This window comes from Ambystoma mexicanum, chromosome 8 (genome assembly GCF_040938575.1).
Source record: "Ambystoma mexicanum isolate Mex_15411 chromosome 8, UKY_AmexF1_1, whole genome shotgun sequence".
Taxonomy (NCBI): Eukaryota; Metazoa; Chordata; class Amphibia; order Caudata; family Ambystomatidae; genus Ambystoma; species Ambystoma mexicanum.
The window spans coordinates 198,442,316-198,460,945 of record NC_090929.1 but is presented as its reverse complement, the minus strand read 5'-3'; positions in this window follow the sequence as shown (position 1 = coordinate 198,460,945).

Sequence of the window (18,630 nt, the reverse complement as noted above, 5' to 3'; positions counted from 1 at the left end):
CGATTGCGCTTGGCCTCATTCAAATACTTGCTCCGTCAGATATAGCTCTTGACCCCAGCGTGGGCTGTCAGCTGTTCTGATTCGCTCCTGCAGGTGCGGTAGAGCAACGCTGCGTCCCTCTGCACAGTTTGTATCATTAGCAGCGGCCTAGTGGCGCACGCAATTCCCCACCTGACCGCGCTGTGCAAGCTGACGTCCCTTCTGGCAGCGGCCTCGAAGGCACACGCACTGCCCTGCGTGAAGACGGCACTGCAACCCGCCTCACGGTGCTCCTGAAGTTGCAAACTTTCTTCAAAGACTCTCAGCTGCCTAAACAAAGCGAACCACCGAAAACTGTTCAGGCGTCTCTTTATCCCGGCTTCCTTGCAGCAAACATATGGCGCTGCACTGCTTACCAGGCGCAGCTCCTTATACCGCTGGTGCTTCCTGTAATAGTTAGAAGTGAGACGTGAACGTGGCTAAATGTGTTTGTATTTTTGTGGCATGTGAGGAGTAAGGCAACATAAGGGGTGGTGGAATCATATTTAGCTTGAGAGAGCCAAAACCTTTTAAGAAGTTTCTTGTTAAAGTGAATGTGTTCCCTAGCTGATATGAAGTTGGTAGATTTGGGGCAATGTTCACCCAAACCATTAAAATGGCATGTAAGTGGGCCTTCCTGTGGACCAAGTGTAACTCATGCAGATAATTGGTAGTATGTTACACCAGATTACCTTCTGTAAATTATGCGCGTTGGTAGGAGTAATTTATGTGTGACTTACCTAGAGTGAATAGGATTCTTTGTGAATCTACCCCTTAAGCCTTGACATGTTCTTAGCTCTGCCTGAGCTACTTTTCGAGCATAGTTACCCCTTGAGCTACCGATGGAAGCCTATAGCCAGTAACCCACATGGCACAAATGCTTCACCAGTGGGATTACCTGCAACACCTGGCAATACATTATTTAAACATCCACAGTCCTACAGTGGTGGTAGCGAGCCCCAGTGCTCCTACACCTTTAGATTTCAACATTAAAGAGATACTCTCTCACCGACTGAGACGAGAGAATCTTTTTAGTGTCCTGTGAGGGCAGGAAGGAGTTGGGTGTGATTTTACCACCACCCATGAACTGGCTAGGACTGTATCTTTCTGGTTCTCCACCACTGTTCAATAACGGAAAAAGTGGGTACTGGTAGGAGATTTACTGAGGATGGTATGGAGGTTGGCCAGCTACTGGAAACACAACTGGGGTCACTGTAGCTCACTGGAACCTCAGTACATAAGTACATACGTGCTTGGAGATGATGTAGCAATGTGTAGGTGTAATCTGACAATGGATTCAGTCGTAAACATAAAAGCAAGTTTTGATGCATTTATGCCTTCGCTTACTGTTCCAGTCCATTTTATGTGCTTTCAAAGTGGACAAGGGCCATGACATAGATTTCAAATCTCCGCCATGCTTTTCTTCCTGTGTTTTCAAAGTGCACTTCGTTTCACACCTGCATGAGATTTTCATGCAAGTTTAAAACAAACAGATTCCACAAGAATGCGTTGACAAATGCTGTCTGCAAAGCATAATTTGCAGGCAGCATTCACTTTTTTACAAGACGGAGATCAAAAATTAAGAGTGAATGTGATGTCTCCTCATGTTTAACACTGCAGCGAGGGGGCTCAACAATACATGCTGTTGTAACTAGAGATTATGCCATGGCCCATGCAAGGTCACCTTATTGTTGTCCAGAGTGATCACAGCATGTCTCACTCGGGGACGGCTGTGATCACGTGTAACTAGCCAATAAAAGGGCTGAGTGGGCCAGGAGCTACAACGGAAGAGTCTTCAGATAGTCCAAAACAAGGCCCTGTGGAACTCTTTTTAAGGATAGTAGACCTTCACAGAAACCTGGACATCGAGATGTTGGACGAACACCTAGCGAAGCTGAGCAAGAACATCTGCCAAGGACTGGATCAGACCCCAAACCCTCTGATCAGAAGACTCGCTGCCAGCACTGCAAACCCCTTTGACTGCTACCCACGGCAATCACAGCAAAGACCCTGTGAAACTAGCCCTACTGTGACAAGTTCACAAAGACCAAGAAGAATCCTAATCCACGACTACACACTCAACTCGAGAAGATGAAGTAATGAGGATCAAGCCTCGGTATTCAATAATCACTGCTGATGGGTCAAATCTGTCAGCAAGAAGAAGAAAGAAGCTGCATGGCAGTTGATCACCAGTGATGGAGTCATTGTTCTGTGTGTGCCTCCTGATTAGCTAACACATACGTGTATACATTTGTTTTTAAAAAATGAGGTCTACAGTGTTTTTCCAGCAGAACAATTAATTCAAGTTCATAATGCTGGTTGCTGAGTCATTGGTATTCAACCTGTTGAGGATTCGACAGAAGAATACTTTTGAAGAAAATATATATGTATTTAATTTGAGCATCAAAGTAAGAAACTAAAGTATTCAAAGATATAGAGCATTTCACAGAGGAAAGCAGCTGCCTTTTTCCCATCAGCTGCTCTGCTTCACCCATCCTGGGTTGTTCCATGCGATCCCTTCGCCCCATGGTGTGTGTAAAACATGCAGAACACATCTTGATTGCCCGGTGCAAGTGGTTAGTGGGTTTGATGAAGAGCGCAGTGGAATATTTAAGCCAGCTGCTGCAGAAGAGCCTCCTGTGGCCTTCCTCGATCTGCCAATACCGCAGGCGCTGCTGATGTCAGGAGTTAATCGACTGTATAATTGCTCAGGTCAATGTCTAGGGTCACGTGTGGGTCAGCTGTTCTTCAGTTCCACGTCCTTGCATCCACTGGAGGGCCCGGAGATTCATGTGAAAGGGAACGCGTCCCTTATCTGTCAACGGCGTCTTATTTTAGATACAACAGATCATTCAAGATAAGACAATATGAGACGGCGACTAAGACGAATATGATATTCCAATAACCCCCAGGTGATATCATCTCAAAGCTTTGTATTCTGATATTAAAACGCACTGGAATGGCTGATTAATGTAAGAGCACCTGCTGTGACCCACAGTAAAGAGGTGGATCCCTTAATTAGGCTGTGAAATTGAGATACACTGTTGAAGTGCGCAACGTGAGGGCGGTGTGTACCTGTAGTGGCGGGAGAGCTCTCCCCTAGAGTCTTACTGGCATGCACAAAGCCTGTGCCCTGTGACGTCCTTGGAGAGCCTCTACACAGGACCTACGGTGGCTGACATGCGGCAGACCCCGATTGCACAGTGCTACCTATTAGTGCACAGTTGGGGATTTCACATGCTCCAGGTCCCGCATCACAGAGCACGGGGACTGAAGATAGCCCAGGTTAGAGACCCACACATGGCCCCTACCCTGGGCGGCCTCTATATTGATAAGTATGAATGTGCGTTCCCCGATCGGGAGCTGGTGGTTTTCCTGGACCCTAGTGCTCCAATGCAAAGCAAACTTTTGAGACGCAACAAAAACATAACCTGCCACAGTGAGCACATCTGGAGGGCACTGAACACGTGCAGAATCATTTGGTGAAGTTGGATGTGCACTGCAAGCAGTTACCCTCCGAATGCTGCACTGATTGAGTAACGCTGCATTAGAAAGTTACCCTGACTGATATAGTGCCGCTACCTTAACAATGAAGTGCACACGGCGTAAATAAACCACGGGAGAGGTGTGCAGATTTCTGAGGTGACACCTTGAGGCAATTATCCCAAACCTAATGCAATGTGGTTGGACTTTCTGACTCTGCAAGGTCGTGTAAAAACAAGCTATTTCAGGATCTTTGCAATGCTACCACCATCCAACTTTCTTCCTAGCCTGGGGGCCATCTTTCAAGGCCCTCTTGGCATTTTGGCACACAGGGAAGAGTTTGCTTCATCAGATGAAAGCTGCGTTCGGGCTCCCCCAGCTCATCATTAACTAGCCGTCTAGGCACTGCAGGCTGGACATATCTCATCGGGGACGGTTCAGTCTGCCACTGGGCCAATTCCTATACAAAACAAAACCGAATGTTGCCACACGGTAGCCCTATAATGCACTCCTTGGGGGACATAAAGTCCTAGTAGTATACCTGTGGTCTCTAGTCTGGGTCACCCAAATGAGAAAACCCACACGTAGACCAGTATAGTTCACAATATGTTTCTATAAGCAATCGAAAGCTTTTATTTAGGTGTATAATAAAGCAAACAAAGGTCATCAAATCAGTTCATAGTTAATAATATGACATCACCAAATGATTCAAAAGCAATGATTCAACATCTGTTGTTGTGAAAAAGTAATATCTTTATCTCATCAAGATTGGAGAAGTACCAATTTAGAACAAAATAAGATTGTGGAAGAATAGAGTTCTATACACAGAACCATAGTGTTCATGACATTGTTTCTTCACATGTGCATCAAAACATATCAAACCATGGTCAGTTTCAACAACTGAAAACAAGTGAAGTGGTTATATACCACTAAATTTAGAATTAATCCAAAATAATTCCTTTCAGATTATGATGTAGCCAACACGTTTCGGATCTTTAACGATCCATCTTCAGGGCAAGTGAGCTATAACTTCCTATGGATTGTAGTGTTTTGCTTGTAGATACCTAAAAGGTTATAAATATGGAAACTCTGTGTCAATAAAAATATGGGGAGCATACACAGCTGTACTGGTAGATAGTAGGTTATACTGACCTTCAAACCCATCCAGTGGTGGTATAAGAAGGGTCATGCCTGTTGGTGAAACAGTTAACTCTATGTAAGTCTTATGGAAGTGACCTGAAGAAGATTATGGAAACATGTATTTTCTTCAGTAACCATTGTGGAGGTAAAATTAAATAAAACTCACCCAGCTGTGAAGATAGTGGTTACAGCAGCCGGGCAATGATAACAGGGCGGTCATGAAGGCACTCTATTTGCTGGTGCACCGTGCGGGTAAAGAAGAGAAAAAAGGGTTCTTATTAGTACGTGAAGCACGCAAGGCTTACACCCTCCTGAGCGGTAGTGTCATCAATAACAATTAAATCCAAGTAGGTTATCTATCCCCGTGTGGGGGACGCGTACCTGTGTAGGTCTAGTAAACGGGCATACAGGTGATCCTAAAGCAAGGGAAGGGACAACCGCGTGCAGCATGTTATCTGCATAGGGCTCGATAATTCGTGTGTGCCTTTGGGCATCAGTTATGAGACCTCACAATTATAATGCATCTATAAAATGCATCTATAATTGTAACTGCTTTTGTAATGCATCTATTAATGAGTATAGCAGTAACTGCTGAACCCATATGCATGCATTAGTATTGGCCGACCCCCAAACCCTCTCCCGTAATGATAGGCTCACAACTTGTGTCAAGTGTTGGCAATAAAAGGCCGCAGAATTTTATTGTACAGATATGGGTTATGGCAATACACAATATCACATATCATAATGGTATCATACTTTTGGGCACCGGGTCCTGAGGTTACCCTTCTGACCCGTGCCGCCTTCTTGTGACCCACGACTTGTTGTGGGCACCGTACAGTGCCTTGTACTTCTTTTTGTTCTTCTCCCCTTTTTGTAGGGTGGGCAGGTTCTGTGGTAAAGAAGCAAAAAAGATTTGGAAGACACTGAGTAGACAGTGAACCTCCTGTTTGTTTCGGTCCTCGTTCAGGGTCCACAAACAGATTGTGTTTACTCAGAGCATGCTGCTCTTATTTATAGGCCCTGGGTCTTTGTTATGTATGTGGTGGGGACTGTCTGTCCCCCGGGTGGGGGCAGGTCTTTGAACCTGGGCCCTGCCTGACATTTGGTTTCCTTATGGTGCTTAGCACCTTGGTGTTTGGAGGAAGGGTGAGGTGACTGCTGACACCTCACCCCTCCATGACTTTGTGCTGCAGAGACTGCGTGTCTCTGTAGCTGGGGGGAGGAGAGGAGCAGGCACAGGTAAGGTTGGGGCTGCCCCTCTCCCAGCTGCTGATGGTAACAGCAGTTACCCTGCCTCGCTTTTGGGATGCCCATGCAGCATTGCCCATTCAGTGTGACAAGCCTCTGCACGCCGGTAAAAGACACACGCAGCGTGTAGAACCACGCGGGCAGTTTGCTACATTTAAGGATAGACTCCATAGGCGATTCATAGAAGGAAGGTTCCAAGTAGTCAAGGAATATTGTCTCTCACTCACCAGAGAGATGCAAGAGATCACTACCGACCGCCCATAAGACGCACTGCTTGGATCCCCTGTTGTATACAACATCACCATTGCACCCGCGCACTTGTGCATTGGTGCCACGTCAACTGTCCATCATCGTGGTGTGGGAAAATGCTATCCCTGGTAACCAAGGTTATCTTTCTGGCGTGTGTTCGCCATTACGGTCTCAACTCACTTCATTCGATCACGATGGTAAAACCAGTGTGTGCTCTCCTTGCTAGTGATTTGGCAGAGCAGAAATATATTCTTGTAAAATGAAATAGTAGTGTCATAAAGATCACTAAGATCTTAGGTAAGGAAGTGGCCATGACAGGACGTGATCCTTACACGGGAGTGGCATCAATGTCTAAGGAGCATTCAAATAATGGCAAACGGGTGGTGATAACGGAATGACACCCGCCTGAGGCAGAGACATAACCGTCTAGAGACAATGTGCATACTAGCGTGCCCCGTGGCTAGCACTGGAAATGCTAGGAGGAATTCTTGGCTCATGTAGTGTCCTTGCTCAGCACAGACACGGGCAGTCAAATATTTATGACAATTGGTCGTCGTTAGTAGAACCACGTGATGGGATTGAAATGCAAAGGTATAATGTCTATGCTAAATGCTGATTACTCCTTGCCACATGGTCGACTTGCCCGCCGGCCCCTCCCCTTGGACGTATCCTGACTCCCGCCCAAATCGCTGGGGAGCACATGTTTCCCTCGCCTGCAGTTTGCTCGTTCACTTCACCTCTCCCTAGCTATAGTGCTGCACTTCTCTTCCACCACCTTCCTTGCACCTGCCAGTGGTGGGCACTGGAGGGTGGCTCATGCAATACACGCTTGCCTTGGGTATAGGGCAATGCTGTGTGCCACGCGTTGGGGCATAGTTGGGCATTCAGTCCTTCACACTTCCCTGATCAATAAGAGACTGGTTTACACACACAATTATATGTCAATGGGACTTTCCCATATAAAAAAAAACATTTTTGTTAAATGAGGCATTAAGTTGAGAACCACAAATGGGTAATAATAGTCACAATGATCACTATAGCGTGTAGAAACGGGGGAATCCAACATGAAGCGCTAACTAAATCACAACATGATTCTTCTCCCATCTTAACTGAACCGTTTCCCAAGCCTGTGGAATAACAGTCTATTCCCCTTTTCTCTCATTTTGAGGCACTACAAAGTGACTGTGCTCATACCTGCTGCTATTATAAAACTCAAATAAATAAATTAAATAAATATGTAATGCTGCCCAACATGATCACTTCCTTACCTATCATTCCTGGATAGCCTAAAAAGCCTCAGGCACGCACAGGCGATGGATGGACGGCTTGGCAGCAGCGCCATCTTCCTCTCCAGCGAGGTGGCAGATTAACATTCTGATGCAGTTTCCAGGTCACAGGAAGTTGACAGCCTAAAGCTAGAGGACATTTGTCCGCATCAGAAGCCTGCACCGGGGCTGGCACGAGTGACAGCCCCGTGCTCCGAGGAGCCCAGCTCTGGAATAACAAAATCGGACTCAAACTGCTCACCGTGCTTCCATCAGAGCCGAGCGCCTCCAGGGGTGCAGCGTTTAGTGTGGTGTACACGGTGCCGTGGAGTGTTCACTTCATTAATTAACTTGAGGGTGGGAGCTGGCCCCACCATGGAGCAGTCAGTGCCCTCCCTCACATACAGAAATACTCCTGATTGTTTTTTTTGGTTTTTTTTTCCCGGTTCTCCACTTGGCAAAAATAATAACAAATCGTAATGATTTGCTTTGCTGTGTGTTGGTTTGATAATGCAGTTAGGAGGCACACTTGGGGGGCACATGAAGGCACAGGAGCTAGGTTTACAACATTATTGTTGAGGCTGGAAACCTGTACACTATTTTAGGACCACAGATAGCATAGTCAGGTCTGCCTATAATGCTTTCATGGGTAAGTGGGTGTTTTGTATGACGGGTCAAGATACACAGTTATTTGCTGGATGATTAGTTTAAAGATGAAACAATAGAGTTTGCTACAAAAGCAAATGTGGGGTCAATTTTAAGATCCCTGCGTATTACACAGGCGACATTTCTGTGCATGCAGTCAACTGTGCAGACTTAATTTCTTTTGGACAAGGGCCTTAAAGGAACAAAGAAATCCTGGTGGACCGAGCTATTACTTCGACAGCTATTTCTAAGGCAATCATAAATGCCCCGCGCCAGGTTTAGCTGGTGGTGAACGGCGGTTCTATCCTACAGGGATCTAGTGCATTTCAACCAGCAGCAAGATCAGATGCGTTTGGATCCATGGCGGAGTGGATTGCGGTGGCAGATTCATACACTGGAATCTGTGCCGATCCTCCACCAGACACATCATTAAAAAGAATGCAGATTGGCGAAACAACGCTAAAAGTTGCGCGTTTCATGATCTGCATTATTTAAAACGGGCCCTTTGTGTTTAGTATAGAAAGTAACGGATACAAGTGAAATCCAAGAGTTCGAGGTATATGGCGACTGCACAAGATCACACGTCTACACTGGCATAAAATCCATCCATTTCCATATTCTGGTTTCTTTCCTCCCTTGGGCTACATTACTTTAGGGCCCCGAACCTCCATGGAAAGAAAATACAAACATTTCAGATTGCTGCTGAGCTCCCCAATAGGCAAAATGAAGCTAAATTAGAAGCTGACTTTTGAGAAATGTCATCTGGCCAGGGTGTTCCTGGCTTGGCTTTTGTGATTTTTATTCATTCATGAAATCTTGCTGGTAATTCCAACTCATAAAGGGGAATCTAAAAGCCAAACCCTCCTTCCATCAAGCTCTATGCCAGAAGCATAGTGGCAAATGTGCTCTGCAACATTAGTATAAAAGGCAAGCCCCAATACAACAGTGCCGCGATGTCCAAGGGCTGCCTGCGCCCTATGCAAATGTAATCAAATAAATAAATAAAATAAACACTAGATAACCGGTGGTCGTATAAACGTAGGACCCAGATCATCTGAAAAAGGTGCACTTAATCCAGAAAACACATAGAACTCGGATTAGCTGCCTCACAGAATGAAAAAGTGCTCAAGCATACTATGATGTGATGTGGCATTTGTAACGCGCCTATACACAAGTGTTTCAAGGCGCGACGGGGCATGAAGGGGGTACAGAGGGAGAACAGAGACAACGATCTTACTATGACAAGTGGCATTGAGCTCACACAAGTGAAGGTGAGGGGGAGGGGAAAAGTGACAGGGGAAAGGGGAGGGGGCAGTGTTGTACATGGGATCAAAACAATAACAAGAAGTACCGCCAGCAGGTGGCAGGTGCAAGGGTAAATGTAGAAAGCAGGTGCCCTCAAGTGCAGGTAGGGGGATTGTAGGGTTACAGATAAAGAACCAAGAGGGCCAAGGGAGGCCGGCCAGAGAGTGACAGGAAAGGAGGGTGCAGGTGTGCCAATGAGGAGAATCTCTGTCTTACTGGCATTAAGGCAGAGATTGTTGGTGGCACACCACTCCTGGATAGTAGACAGTCAGAGATGAGAGAAGGAGAAGAGGTGGCAGAGGGGAGCCTGAAAATGAGCTGAGTGGCATCCTCACAGCACTGGATTTAGGATATCAATTGGTAGCAGGGGAAAGCTAAACATTCCATTGCATCGATAAGGATGTAGATTAGAAGCTACCAGAAAGGTCTTTGTATCCAGAGGGACTGAGATTTTGACAGGTTAGGCAATATGAAATTACACGAAATGCTCAGGATCAAACATTGGTTAAGAGGTGAAGATGTGATTCGCGCCCACTCTGCAATGTCTGCTCTTTACAACTTTCCAGTTCTTATCATGAACTAAAACAATCCCATTGTATAGAACTGACTGGGAAAGTACACACATCGCTTAATCCAACATGACCATTTTTAAAGCAAAATCTTTACAGAAGTGTATTATGCAAAATGGGAATGATTCTAGCTCCATTGTCTCAATTATCAGGGCAGTATACAGGTACAATCATACTAATTGATGTGATCTTAAACAATTTCATCTGGGTTTAGGGTGTATTTAAAGCTTTAAATACACCCTAAACACAGGTCACAAAAACCGTTGAATTGTACCAAAAGCAAACCGTTTTTTGCGTGTAAAATAAGCAGACCTCAAAAAATACTTGCAATATCTAGTCCACTCTTTGCTGTCAAGAACCCCTTCCACTAAAATGACCGACATAAAAAGAAAGATCAGGTCTACGTCTAGGTCAAGCGCTAAGCAATGGCACCAGCATGTGAGAAGGCAAACCTTTTCACAGAAGACAACACAGGACTGTCAGTGATATGAGATGATGTGTCCATGATCACTGTATTATCTGCCAACAAAGCAAGGATACAAACATGAACGCTTTGTTTCCACAGTCTTGAATATGGTACCTGATCAGCTCTAATGACTAACACTTAGGGCCCGACTCATGGAATATTTGCCCGGTTCAAAGTGAATTTGATCGGAGGTGGCTGCTTAGGTTTAACAACTCCCCATTTGAACAAGCCAATTTCTAGACCTTCACTATACCGATGCTGTGTTAGTTTCAATAGCAACTGCTATCTGGTGCAGGTACACTGGTGATAATAGCACCTGATGTGCTACAAAACAAAGTAAATATGCATGCAGGTTTATCAATTTCAGACATAGGAAAGGCTGAATCGGCCTTGCTACTCTTTGGTTTGTACTCTTGCATATGCATACAGATCTCTGCAATAGGTGCTTAACTCACCGACCTAGCTTCTGAAGCATTGCAGCATTTGAATTGATCAATACGCATTCCAACTTTGGCTGTTGAAAATGATCACTATAATTTCCACAGCAACGTGAGAATGCTCCAGGAGTTGTGCCGTAGCGAATGCACAAACTATGTATGCCACAGTGAACACAGAAAGCAATGCACGATGAATTGATCAGAGCATAATGCACTTATCAACAACAGGCAGGCAGTAGGTTTTATGCCTCAGCATCATGCAGTAAAATATCCTGACATGTGCTATATAAATGTGGTTAACAATGGTGCCGTGATACCGCTTGGTCCTGGGCGATATCAACAAATGAAATAAATGAATAAAATAAAATAAATAAATAAATAAATAAATGGGAACTGACATCTTTTCATCAGACATCTTCCGCAGCACCCCTCCAGGGTGGGGGCCTGGGGCAAGAGCATATTGTAACCTCCCATAGAGTAATCTCTGGATATATAGCACACAGCACAAGTAGAATTGTTTCTTTACTTTTCTTACTGCAAAGTCTGTAGTTAATTCAATAACGAATTCAAACTCTTGGCTATGTAACAGAGGTAAAGAAAATCGTCTGCATCTACTACTTTATCGGCAGCCTACAGGAAACACCATCAGCACTTCTTAATCCCAATTCTTAAACCTATTAAATGTAGGCAATGCAAACATGCCCTTCCTTTCCTTTTACAGGCCATGTTGTAGCCATGTTGTACCTGTTTTAGCTTGTTCTTTACTTTTTAAAAACGCATTTACGAATTAGCGATAGCTTATTAAATCAACTACTTGCTACAAATCGAAGATTGTATTTTTTTGTTGATAATGTTCAGCTTGCTGCCTTTTTAAACGTTGTGTACCGTGGTTGATTGTATGTTTATTTGGAAATGTGGTTTGAATTGTAAAGCTTAATGAGATGTTTAGCTTCTGAATAAACGCATTTACTACTACTACAATGTATGTTCTGCAGTGGATTCAACCCCTACATGCTTTCAGTGCAGTGGCCATGGCAGTTTATATGACAACAGCGACATTGTCACGATCAAACAGTCCACTTTAAACATTGTGGGGCTGAAACCACAAAGCACCCAATTTAGGTTGAATTGATAAGCACAAACCATCCATTGCGCATGTGTGACGTCCATTTCCAAGATGATTGAGCAGGTAGATGAAATAATGCTCTCGGGCATGCATGGGACACTATGCATGGCCGATGAGAGTGTGTTCCCATAGCGCTGATTATTCTAGTGTGCATGTGCAAGCATCAACACCCTTTGCAAGCATGACAAAATCCTTCATGTCGTTCAGGAGACTCTCATCCATTCCTGTGTTTGTCTTTGCACTCTCTGAATTGCAGTGCTGATTTTTGCATTGTAGAGGAATGCAAGTGTCGGGACGCAAAGATAAAAAACAGCACTGGACAAGCATCTTCGCAATGACTTGCCATATGCTTACATTTATTTGTTGACATCTCCTCTAGTACATGCACTAAAGAAGCGTTTCACCATGCCAAGCGCAGAGCACATCTTTTATTATCTGGTTCCTCATTGTCTTCAAAGGCTTTCTTTGCAAACTAGCTGCGACAGTTATTTGTTTATGTATTTATATATGTGTGCATTTATTAAGCACACTAAAGCCGGAGGCATCAAGGCGCTGGCTACAACATAGATATTACTTTACCTAGAATGCTCTGGCCATCAATTTTTTTATTTTTTTATTTATATATTTTTTTTGGGGTCCGGGAATAAAAAAAATGGGTAAAACAAAAAAAAATTAAAAAGGGGAGTTGGAGGGAACCCCCCCCCATTTCAAATAAAGAACGTAATAAAACATTAATTCGACTTTTTTTGTTTTCGACATTTTTTTTCTCGAGATTATGACTTTCGACATTTTGACATTCGATTATTTGACTATAAACCAAAAAGCACAATAATCACTGCTGATGGAGCTTCTTGAAGTATGAAAAGGTGATTAGTTGCACACAGGTTAAAAGTACACGTAGAAATAACAATGCATATATAACCTGGTATCCAAAGTGGAAAAAAGGCCTAAAAGTGCATGTTTCCTGTTTTTAATGATTTGGACACATTCACTTTCCAATTCCAAACTGGTTAAGAGAGGAGGGTTATGGGTGGCGATGTGGAAGAGAGGGTCTACATCTCAAACAAACAGCTTGTGTACAAAGTCCAGCTGTTAGACGAAATACCGCAAGTCCAGATTTAGGGGCTTCCATTTACCACACTAAAATTCACCAAGCTCCCAGCTGACCGGATGCCTGTGGTCAGTTTGACCGTAGCGTGCACACCACACGCCACCGGAAATTGGCTATCAAGGTTGCGATTTCTATCTACATCATCAAGGCTTCCATCCGGGAACTCATTACCACGGATGTGCTGTCTTGAGCCGGATAACATGCAGTTCAGACCAGCAGTGAAGTATGTTCTTTGCTGCTTATGGATCTTAGACTTTATTCTGGGCACCTCCCTACTCCCTCTCCCTTGCCACTGCCCTTGACTACGAATAGCGCTTTGAGGAGACTGCTAGATGGCATTTAGCGCTACTTAATAAGCAATGATACAAAACATAATTAAGAAAGTCATCCAAGGGTTCCGCTAGACTAGTCATGGAATAACTATTTCCTCTCATTTCAACTCAACCGTCGCAATGGGGGCCTGTTCAGTGGAACTAACTGCAATGAAATCCCATTTCAGTGCATGGATATTTCAGAGAAAATGCTCTCATGGAATTAAGTATAACATGTAAATATGGCATACTGAAAAGTAAGGGGAAATAGCGTATTTAATGGAGGAAAATATGAAAATAGGAAGGTATAAAATAAACAAACGAGAAGTGATTCGTGTAAAGGGCAGGACGAGGTTAGCAAAAGCGGGTTCCCACGGTTGCCCTCGTTTAGCCAGAAAGAAGGGCGCCACAAACCTAAAAAAGGAGAAACAAGAAAAACAAACGTGAGGCGGCTTGAGGTGAAAACGATGCCATTGAAATGTCTCGTGTTGAAATACTGTTTCCATTCCACGGAAACAAGGTATATATCAAATTGGAATGGTGCACAATTCGAGGATAGGTGAGACAATTTGGGTAGCTAAGTTTTGCAAATGCTGTTGGCAAGCTTAGTGAATCCCTCTGACAGCCTTGGATGCAACCAGTCAGTGACTGATATTTTAATCGAACGCATGCTTTCAGTTGAGAGTTTTACTTGCTGGGTGTCTTGGCCTCTTTCCCACAAATATGCAATTAAAGGGGCAGGCCCCAGTGGCTAGTAAAAAATACGTGACGAATTTCAGTGACTCGTTAAACGGGTCATGGGTTCTTTGAACAATCATTCTATGATGCCATCACGGGCAAGGGGCATGCAATTACACGAGCGCTAGCGGTGGGATTTTGTTGTAATTGTGCCACCACTCTTCGGGAACCAGGCTCTCGTTACCTCCATCGTGCGCTGGATGTTGCTTGAACTGAAGGCCACAAAGACAGTTCAATTAATCAGTGGCCCTATCAGGCGGCAGGAACTGGAGAGAACAGGTGAGGAGACAAACAAATGCACAAGTAAGACGAATCGCCTCCATACTCCCTTTACATTATGAGATACCCTCCTGCTTTTTTGCACCCTCTATAAACCCTTTAATAATGTAAAACCTGGTAAATAAATGGAGACGCAACAGCACACTTCCTGCCCTCCCCATCCCTCCAACACCCGCACCATGTCCCGTGTGGTTAGCAGTGAACAGGCCCTTCCCTGCTGTCCCATCATGCATTCAGTGCCATCATTTTTGTTTAACCAGTTGGGTTTATTTGGCAATTGGTACTGAGTTATGAGTCCCATCCGTCCTCATTACGTGCACCTCTTGGCCTAAAACATCAGGGGTCACGCCGGTGGGTGGGGGTGCGCGCACCAGCTTGTAATGCAAAAGTGATGAAGTACTCGCTGTGGCTGGAAGCGAGAGATCAATCTTAGGGGGGGTAGGGAGGGTGGGGGGAGCATTTCTCCAGGAGCGACATTGCACGTCGGAGTGGGAGATGCCGTGACATGAAACCGACTTGCCAAGAAGACTTACAAAGCGTACTCAAGTACTGGCAAATTGCATTCTGTTCATTAAAATACAAACAATGCATGAAAAAAGTAAAACAAAAGCAACAGTTCAACACAAAAAAAATGTTGGGTTTGGGTGGCTTTCGAAGACAAGTTCAGAACCATACTTAGCTTCCAATTGTATGCGTGTTTTTTAATGCAGTTATTCATACAGCGTCAATGTAGGTCAGTTATAGAGTAACGCTTTATGGTGGATTCCGACAGATTCTAAGCACTATAGTGATAGGTGTTGGTGTCAACTTCTGAATGGTACTGTATTGAGGATGAAGGGTTCTGATTGGCTCATGTGATCCCTAAAGACAGCACTTAGGCCACTGATCTGTTCTGCTGGACTACTCATTGGGGGTCATTTTGAAGTAAATGGACACGTGCATTCAGGGGACCGCCAACACTAGTACTTACGTGCTGTTGGGTAGCCTGCATTCAATGTTCAGCATTTACAAAGGCGAGCGTTATTGTGAAAAGTAAAACAAGGTGCGATCGTCTTCACTCTACATGCAGCATTTTACAACGGATTCCTATGTAATCCGTCCACTACATAGCAGATGTAAATGCGAGATGTATGCCATGAGAATCCATTGGTTTAGCGCCTGCATGAACATCTCATGCAGGGTAAAACTAAACGGAGAAAGAAAGCAAAGTGCAGATGCAAACTCGGTTTTGTGCGTCTCTCATGCCATGGAGAGTGGCAACAATGGGACAGAGCATTCAATGGAGGCGTAAAAGCATTATGCCTCATTTTCATGCCTCCATTTAATGCACTGCCCTATAGAAAATGACCGCCATTGAGCACTCAAACCTGACATCAGCTATAAGTATGTCATTATCGGATATTATAATGATTTTGACCGCTTCCTTCTTCAGAGTTCAAACTATATATAGACAGTATTCAACCTAAAGCTTTGCCTAATGATCTGTTCTTGCATAGTTCTTATTTAGGTGAATGGGTGATATGTTCAAATGAAATCCCCAAAAACTCATTGACTATTTGCTTTATTGTCTATTTTTTTTTAAATTAGACATAAGAACTTGATGAGAGTTGATTAAAATTGAAGGGTTCTTGCAGCTTCTCTGGTCTCTCCCATGCTTTGCAGTCTTTGATTAAACCAAAAGTGATTTGATAGGGCCAGTTTACTGAATATCATGTGGCATGCTTGAGGTTCAGTGGGCCTCATTACGAGTATGGAGGTAGCCATGCCGCTTATAGCGGCATGGCTACCCCCATACCGGGTACCGGGTCTGGGTTCCTGGAATGGGGAAATACTGGGCCATTCCGACCTTGGAGGGCCCGGTATTTCTGCATTCAAGAAACCCAGACCCGGTACATCCCCATTCCCATTTGAGCCCCCATAGGGCTCAATGGGAATGGGGAGGATGCTCATAACGGGCCCGTTAATGACGGGCCTGTTGTTAGCATCCTGATCTGCTCGCGGGTGCCGCTAAGGACGCCTGGTTTTACCAGACGTCCTTAGCGGGTCCAGCGAGCAGACCTCGTAATGAGGCGGTAGAGGGTTAATGGGGCCGGCAACTCTACCGGCGCTGTTAACCCTCTACCGCCTTCCTCATAATGAGGCCCAGTGATTATTAAGAAAGATTATTGAAAGAGATTTCCTGCAAAACAAATGAAGCATAATCCATTTTGCCAAGCGTACGTTCAAGCAATTGAATGAACAACTAGAGACACATGGATGTGATTGGGTGCCCAGTGGCGAAGTTGCTTGTCTATGGTGAAGTGGTATGGGATACAGAGAGGATGCCATTTTCCAAGTAATGACGTAACTAGGAGATGGGTGACTAAATTCCTTTTTACATTGAGCCAAAGACCCCATGTGCGGCAGATTTTAGATCAAAGATTCTGTTCAGCACAACTATTCGGAGGATGCTTCATACTATTGGTTCTCTGAGAGGAACGGCACGATAGAATCTTTGACATGTGGCAAGTGTTGGAAGCAATGCCATCTTAACTCTATACCCCTTGTTGAAATGCTGCATAATGTATGATGTCCTTAGTGATGTCATGTGTGATATTACCAGTGTGCTTGTGGTCTGCGTAACAGGGACTCAGAGTGAAGGTGGCACTGAGTCCAACACTTGCAGAATTTCAATGGTTCTGTTTAATTGAACTATTTAAAATGAACTGTCTCTCAACTAAAGACTTTTTCACTCACCTTTGCTATGCCATACTCCACCTGTAGGAGTAAAAGTCTGTTAGCCACTGGTCCTGGCCTTTGACTGCTTTGCAACAATGAGGGATGGGGTAAACGTGTGTGTGATTTTTTTTTTCTCTTTTAACAACTACGTCCAACAAATCATACTCAAGTACTGTAAAATTGCATTCAATGAATTATAACAATACAGACACTAATTGTAAAAAGTTAAACGCAAGCAAACGTTCAACAAAAACAGACATTGACATACATACAAAGGTCTTTTCTGTGCTCCCCTCTTTTGTTCTAGTGAGATTTTCATGTGGATATTACTCACAAGTGAATCTCGTTAAAATATAATGCACATTATAAATCCCCATGACACTACCTCTCGTGAGAAATCACTGCTCCTACTTCTTGCCAAAAGGGAAACTAACCATTGACCTTTAAATATGCAAAAATACTACAATTTTCTCTCCTCACATTCATACTGAAGACAAAGTACCACCCGTTCACCTCCTAATATCTAATATTTTGTTCCTGTGACACACATCAAAGTCGGACGAGAATGTGGTGGTTTCTCATAAAATAACCATGAGAACAATACTTGTCTTTCAAAAAGATGAAAACAAATGGGACACAATAGTATTGCCAAGCTCACGCCGAATTCTCCAACCCAAGAGTTGTCCCCTGACTGCCAGGTTACAACATAACAAAGGTCCACCCTGTTTATCAGTGTCCAATCATAAAAACTGTTCTTAAAAACAGGTTCCGTACTTAGAACCATACTCAGTTTGATCCACCCATAGCTCCTCGAGCCCAATTTTCAAGAGGGTTGTGTTGACATATGTACAACCAGGCACAATTTTCCCCCTTTCCTTTGTAAGGACCTGAATGAGGGTTTCTCTATGAGAGTTCCTCTGAATTTCAGATTTTTAACAGTATACTACTGATGGCAGCATCATTTATTTTATTTCCAATAGGCCCATCTCTAGTGCAATTAGTAGCAAAGGGGCTCCTGAAGGTAGGAATACAAGTCTCTTTAAAGAAGTGTTTTCAGATCTGAATGGGGTGAAAGATGTATAGCCCCACAGCTCATCCGCATAGGTAATCGCCGACACCGCTTGAACCATATCGATCCTTAAGAGGGGAGGGCGGACTCTACCTCGAGGCGAGGTACAAGTCCTGCAATCATACCACAAATCTTCTGAACTTGTTTTTTCCATTTCAGATTACTTGAGAGGGTTATCCGGTAGTCGAATGAATCCACCAATTCCAAGAGTTCATCATTTAACTGGAATTGGACTGCAGGATGTCGAATACGACCCGGGGAAATGCAGGTCATAGATTTTGTTTTAGCTATGTTTATAATCATACCTGTTCCTTTACATATGGTCTTGAATGCTTGCTGTGGCTGGTGGAGACCAGCAGGGGTTTTAACAGCAACACTGCATCATCTGCAAAGAATATCACACTCCACTTGCGGCTGCGCAAACTAGGAGCATCCATTGCTGTTACGCTCAAG